The following is a 7,500-nucleotide window of genomic DNA, read 5'->3' as shown; positions in this document are numbered from 1 at the left end:
ACAATAAACACAGAGCCCCTGATCCAGACGGACATTTCAGCCACGCAAATACCAACAGGCGGATAATTGGTCCACCCGCTGCGATAGCCCGTCACACTGACAGATGAGGTCGAGTGGGGGACCAATCTGACACTTTGTCACGTTCCTTCTTATGTTATATATATATTGACCAACTTGACTTCAAACTATGTTCCTCTGAAGAAGTCACTCATGCGAAACTAGTCAGGAATAAAAGTATTTCCCTCAGCCCCCGTTCCCTTTACCTCCTATTCATATATTAGTAATGATAATAATAGTAATAATAATGATAATAATAATAATGATAATGATAATAATAATGATAATAATAATAATAATAATAATAATAATAATAATAATAATAATGATAATAATAATAATAATAGTAGTAATACTAATACTAATAGTACATACATATACCAAAGGCTTTTTCCCCCTTACAAGGGAGGTAGTAATAGTAATGATAATTATAATGATAATGATAATAATAATAACAATATTGATGATAATAATAATTGTATTAATTGTAACAGTGATAATGCTGATGATAATAATGATAATATTGATGTTAGTAATAATTGTATTGATAGTAACTATTATAATGATAATAATGACGATAATAATAATGATAATAATAATAGTTATAATGATAATGATCATAATAATAGCAATAATAAAAACTGATACCAATAATCATAATAATGATAATAACAACAATAACATCAATAGATAAATAAACAATAGATACATATACCAAAGGCTTTTTCCCCCTTACAAGGGAGGTAGCCAAAAAAACAAAGGCATAAAACCATTCCCACCCATTCCATCCCCTACATACTCCACTCCCCTCTACCCTCTTCCCTCCCCTTATCTTAGCACCTCCTGGATGACGGGTCATCCCTGCATCCCGTCCATTGCCCTGGGTCAGAAGCAGTGTCGCAAGACACAGCACATCCACAGTAAGGCCGCTTCAAAAAATCGGCGACCCCCTCTCCGTCTCCCCATGCAGAAAAGGAGAAGACGGGGAGAAATCCCTTCGGGCTGCGTCAAATTTTTCTCACGCATACTACCTCACCCCCCATCCCCCACTCATTCCACCTCATACATCACAACCTCATCCATATACAATCATTCTCCATTCAACCCTGTCTTCTGTCCTCTCCCGTCCTTCCTCCACAGACATTCCCCTCTTCCCCAAAGCCCCTTTTACCCCATCCATCCACCTAATCCTAGGTCGCCCCCTCATGTTCACTTCCTCCACCTCTGCCTTCCTCACCTTTTACTAGTCTTTCTTCGCTCATTCTTTCCATGTGTCCATACCATCCCAACATTCTTTCATCCACCCTATCTCCCAACTCCCTTACCATCTCCGTTCTCTTCCTCACCTCCTCATTTCTCACTCTATCCAGCCTAGTAACCCCTGTCATACTTCTCAGACACCTCATCTCAAACACATTCAAACTCCTTTTCTCTTCCTCTCTTATGTTCCATGTTTCTGCCCCATACAGTGCTGTTGTCCGCAAACAACTGAAGTAAAAGTAAAATAGTAGATAAAGTAAGAAATAATACAAGGAATGATAACTTGATTGGTTAATATACAAACCTATAAACAGGTTTTTTTCTACTTCAAAAAGCTGTAATAAGCTAAACGTCGTATAAATAAAGGGTCCGTCCTCATATGGTGTTTAACTCGTCACTATAAACAGGTAATGCATGAATAGATAGAATAGAGTAAGTTAAAAATATATGGACAGTGCCCATTCTGATGCCTCGCTGTTCTTTAGCACCTTCCTAAGTACCAGAGCGGCATCTCTAAGTTCACCCCCCTTCTACAGCGCATATATATCAGGGCCCCCCTCCTCCCCATTCCCCCCTTTCATCCCAACCCCCATTCCTAGGTCACCCATTTAGGCACCCATTAACGTTGCCACCGCGACTTTTATGCGGGAGAGCCCCCATTCTTGCTTGGCTTTACAACCTTTGTACTCCAGTCCATTTGCCCACTTCCCCTTTCCTTCTTCTTTTCTTCTTCTTCTTCTTCTACTTATTCTTTTTCGTCTTCTTTGTCTTTTTCTGTGTCATCTTTGTTCTCTCCTCTTTCTTCTTTGTTCTCTCCTCTTTCTTCTTTCATTGTTCTTCCTCCTCTTTCTTCGTCTTCTCTGCCTCCTCCTTCCCTTCCACTTCTTTCTCCTACTTCTCTTCTTTCTTCATCATCCTTCTTTTCCATTTTTTCATGTCATCTTCCTCCTGTCAATATACGTTCATCGCTTCTTTGTCGTGCCCCTCTTCTTGACATTTTTTGGGGGATATTTTTTATTTATTTTCTATTTTTAGGGGGAGAATTTTTTTATTTATCTATTCATTTAGGGGATTTTTTTTTTTTTTTTTTTTTTTTTTTGGCGGGGGGAGGGGGATTTTTGTCTGGTTGACACGCCCCTCGGTTCCCGGGAGCGTCTCCAGGTCACGTGCATGACTCCACGTCTTTTTTCTATTTTCTTCCTCATATTGAAAAAGAAAAAGAAAAGGAAAAGGCAGGGAGAAAAGTTAACTAAAAGAAGACCTTTTAGCTCATGGAAGAGCTAACCACATGAAGACTTTGTTGTCTAAAGAAAGAGTAAACTACTATATGGGATATCTTAGTCCGTTAGAAATGAATAAATAAATAGCTAGATAAATAGATAAATAGATAAATAAATAAAAATCAAAAGAAAAAATAACGGTACTTTTTATTAATATAAAGGATAAATATTAATCTCTTTGGCACTAAGGAAAATAGAATTCATAAAAGAAAGCATAAAAACCAAGAGGAATAAGTGGAAACAGAAGAAGGGAAGGGTGAAGACAAGAAGAATATGAAGGAGGAAGAAAAACAAAATATGATATTTCGGTCATCGGGGAAAAAATGGATTCTCATGACTTAGCCCTTTAGGCTCTTTTATTTTCATCATTTAATAAAATAATCTGGCGTTAACCAGACGAAAATCATTAAACACTAGAAAGGTGGTTAATATTAAGATAGACAACCCAGGGCCTCCCCGACCTGAATAAAGTCGTCCACCGTCAACCAGAAGGTCTGGACGCGTCTCGACAACCCTCACTTTAGCAAATGGCACTTACCTTCATACCCCGTGTGCTTCGAGGTGGCTGTTGCATTCATCTCTGTGGCACCCCGTCGTGTTAACACAGTGCTCTGTCCTGCTGGCCTCTCCTTTTGGCTTCGCATAACGCGCGTTGTTGCTCGGATTCCGCGGCCACATATTATGCCGCGGAGCAATGCCACGCTCGGCACTGGCTCGTGCGGTGTCTCTTTGTTCAGCCCCTGAGGTGACACTGGGTCCTGAGAGGTAAGTCTTTTGTATGTGGGAGGCTGAGGAAGACTTTGTGTATTTTTGTAACTTATTATCTGTCTCCACTTCTTTTTCTTCTTCGTTTCTGCCTCTTCTTATTGTTATTATTATTATTATTATTATTATTATTATTATTATTATTATTATTATTATTATTATTCATCTTCTGCTACTTCTTCTTTTTCACCTTCTTCTTCGTCTTCCACTTCTTTTTTTATATTTTTCCTCGTCTTCGTCTTTCTTTTCCTCTTCCTCTACTTCTTTTTCTTCTTCGCCTTCCTCTCCTTTTATTTTTTTCTTCCTTTCAGCCTGTTCCTCCCCCTCCTACTTAGTCTCCTTTTTTTTCCCTTTATTTCTACTATTTTCTCACTCTTCTCTCTCTTCTCCTTCCTCCACTGTCTTTCTTTCTTTTTCTTTTCTTTTTATTCGTCATCTCTTGTCGATTTTTTTTAATCTTATTTCCTCTTTCTCCTTTTTCTCTTATACATGCATGTTTTCCTGGTGCATTGTGGCACTTTGAAATATTTTTTGATCAAATAATTTTTTTTTGTGTATGTGGGTTAATAGATATACTCGTATATCTCTTTGAACTTATGTGTGTATATATATATTTTGTATCTCACGTATTATGACACGTATCACATGAAAGTTAAATGAGAAGTATTTTTTCAATTTGATACCATATTCTTTCACACACAAACACACACACACACACACACACACACACACACACACACACACACACACACACACACACACACACACACACACACACATATATATATATATATATATATATATATATATATATATATATATATATATATATAGTGTGTGTGTGTGTGTGTGTGTGTGTGTGTGTGTGTGTGTATTAAACTTTATTGTCAGGCAGTAATATGAGTGTTTTTCCGTCACGACGGAAGCTTCCCAAATGTACATGGAAAAGATGCACATTCAGTTATCTTTTTTTTTTTTTCTATGGTGTACATGCATTTATCATTATTTTTTATTTTATTTACCTATTTACTTTTTTATTTATTTACTTATATATTTTTGTCATGATGAGTCTCCTCTGGTGAATAAAGTTGCTTGTTACAAACCAATTTTTTTTTCAATGTCTCGTTTACGAAGACCGGTTGCTACGTAGTGGTAAGTCTTCAGACATTCGCACATATTTCTTAATTTTGTGTTCACATCTATCTAGATTTTCTTTTACTGTAAAAAGTATTTTGAAAATTTAACATTTCTATGGTCTAACAACTCTGGTGATTGACCTCCTCCACTTGGTTCCATGTCACGGATTTTGAAAGCTTCTAACGAGCACCAAATTGGCTCCGGAGACCAAATTTCGAAATTTCTTGAAGAATGTCTTCTCAAAGCAATTTTCGACGCGGAGTGACGCCAGTGACGTCACACGGTTATTACGTCGTCATCACATTATTATCACGTCATTATCAACGTAAGGGGAACTTGACGTTATATTGGCTATAATAATTCTTTTTCAACAACTTTTTTGTGTTTTTACCGGTTTTATACGGCCAGTTTGATACATCTGCCGTCATACTATATTCCATTAAATTATTTATTTGTTTATTTAAAATACGTCTGCATTTATTTTACTCAAGATATGTTTCATTGAAATATGTATATTTACACACACACACACACACACACACACACACACACACACACACACACACACACATATATATATATATATATGTATATATTTATATATATATACATATGTGTGTGTGTGTGTGTGTGTGTGTGTGTGTGTGTGTGTGTGTGTGTGTGTGTGGATATGTATGTATGTATGTATATAATACTAATGACCCACTTTCAGAGAAGAATAGGCGAAAGTAAAAAGATCCGTATATTTCGATCAATAACTCTGATCCTCTTCAGCAGATGTGATTACAGAAGGGAGAAAAGCAAAGCATGTGTTTATACAAAAGTAGTGAGGTAAGCAGGTAGGGACGGGGGATCAGGTCACGTGTCCGGCGCTATGTGGACATTGGTGGATTTTGTCCACTGTTAATGAAGAGGGTATCAGTCTGTTTATAGGTAAGGAAATTATACAACCTGGTGACCATTGGCCATAGGAAAATTATTTATTAAAGAGGATGCTAGTATTTTTCTTCTAAAACTGCAGTTAGATTTGTAAATGATTTTATCGTCGTCCCAATTTATTCGATGGTTTTTATTGGAATTTTCCTGCCCACATTTAACAGAGGTCTTGTGCTCTTTGCTCCTAGTGGTGAGGTCTCTATCCGTTTGTCCCCAATATACATCATTGCAATCTAAACAAGGTAACATATAAACTCCATGAGTTGTATTATTCTTTGATCTGTGATGTATATTGACAACTTTACTGAACAAATTATTGGGATAATTGAAGATAAAATTGACTTTGTCTTTTGGTAACAATTGAGACATATCATTGATTGATTTATTATATGGTAATTTTATGCAACAATTATCCCACTTGCAATTCATAGTGGAATAGGAATCAGATTTATAATAACTTATTTTGGCCTTGCTAAGTGCTTTTCGTAAAAACCACGACGAGTATCCTAATTTTGTTAATTGATTTCTTACTGAAATTAGTTCCATGTCTAAATATTGTGAACTACATATTCTCAAAGCACGTAAAAATAGGCCAGAAGCGACACTATATTTTATTTTGTCTGGATGATGGCTAAAGAAATGTAGGTAGCTCCCTGTATGGGTGGGCTTCCTATAAACTGTAAACGATAAAGGCTTAGAATTTCTAATTATTAAGATATATAAAAATAGGAAATATATCACAAATTACCATTTTTAGATATCAATAATTTCCAATTTTCAAGGTGGAATGGGAAATAGATCACAAATTACCAATTTTAGATATCTTGATAATTAGAAATCCTAATACATGCTTTTCTCCACTCTGCAATCACATCTGCTAAAGAGGATCACAGTTAGTGATCGAAATATACGGATCTTATTATTTCCGCCTATTCTTCTCCGAAAGTGGGTCATTAGTATTATTTTACAAATGTGCTACAACATTACTTTGTTGTAACGTATGTACATACATATACAATTTTGGAAATAGTTTCAAATCAGATTAACATTAGTAGTACTTAACATGTTAGACTGAAAAGACTAACAAAACCCCAGAACAGATTGCATGTCGTTAAGGATTAGCTTCAATTGGGCAACATAAAAGATTCTACGAAGACAAAAAAAAAATTATTCTCCCAAACGTAAATGAAGTCACTGAGCGGAAGACCAGTATAGAATCAGTAAATATGGGCTGCCCGATCTCGTTTGTTTTCTAAGTCCATAAGGGAAACGTTCAGTTGTAATAAATCTATGATCTTTCAATGTCAAATGCGTCCTTTAGGAGAGTAATTTCGATCCTATCGTCGCAAAAAAAAAAAAAAAAAAAAAAAAAAAAAAAAAAAGAGAGAGAGAGAGAGAGAGAGAGAGAGAGAGAGAGAGAGAGAGAGAGAGAGAGTGAGTGAGGGAGGGAGAGAGAGAAACAGAAAGAAAAGTTAGAATGAAGCTGAGAATTCGCATCCAAAAACAGCTTCGTCATGGGACGTCAGCTGTCTGACGTCATTGTTATAACGTTACTGGTCTGACGTCGTCACTCGATTCCTTTCTGTTGTTTTTACATCTCCCTCTTGCAACAGTAACATGAGACGCTTTGCGACCCCAGGGAGAAGGAACCTTAGGGGACTGAGAGGACCTGGGGGAAGGGGGAGAAGACGGCGAGCGGAGGGGAGAGAAGCTGCCTCTGGGTTGGATCGCAAATCCTTAAGGCGTTGCGTGTCTGCTGGGGGGGTGGGGGTGGGGGGTGGCTCCTGGGAAGGCGTCTAGGAAGTATCCGGATAAAACGGGTCGGGGACTAGATCGAAAGTCTTAGGATGGGAGTGGGGGGGGGGGCTAAGAAGTACCAAGACGAATGGTCGAATAATACCCCACCCCCGCACCATCAACCTGCAGGCATACCCTACAATAGGGACTTTAGTACAAGACCTGATCTATATACAGTGTATACATATATATATATATATATATATATATATATAATATGCATATATCCGGCATGTTCTTGAATTTCACCAACAAACGTTAGGAACAC

The sequence above is a fragment of the Oratosquilla oratoria genome, chromosome 19, assembly GCF_046742065.1.
Source record: "Oratosquilla oratoria isolate Oo_2021 chromosome 19, ASM4674206v1, whole genome shotgun sequence".
NCBI classification, from domain to species: Eukaryota; Metazoa; Arthropoda; class Malacostraca; order Stomatopoda; family Squillidae; genus Oratosquilla; species Oratosquilla oratoria.
The sequence above is the reverse complement of the archived record's forward strand: the minus strand, read 5'-3'. Positions refer to the sequence as shown.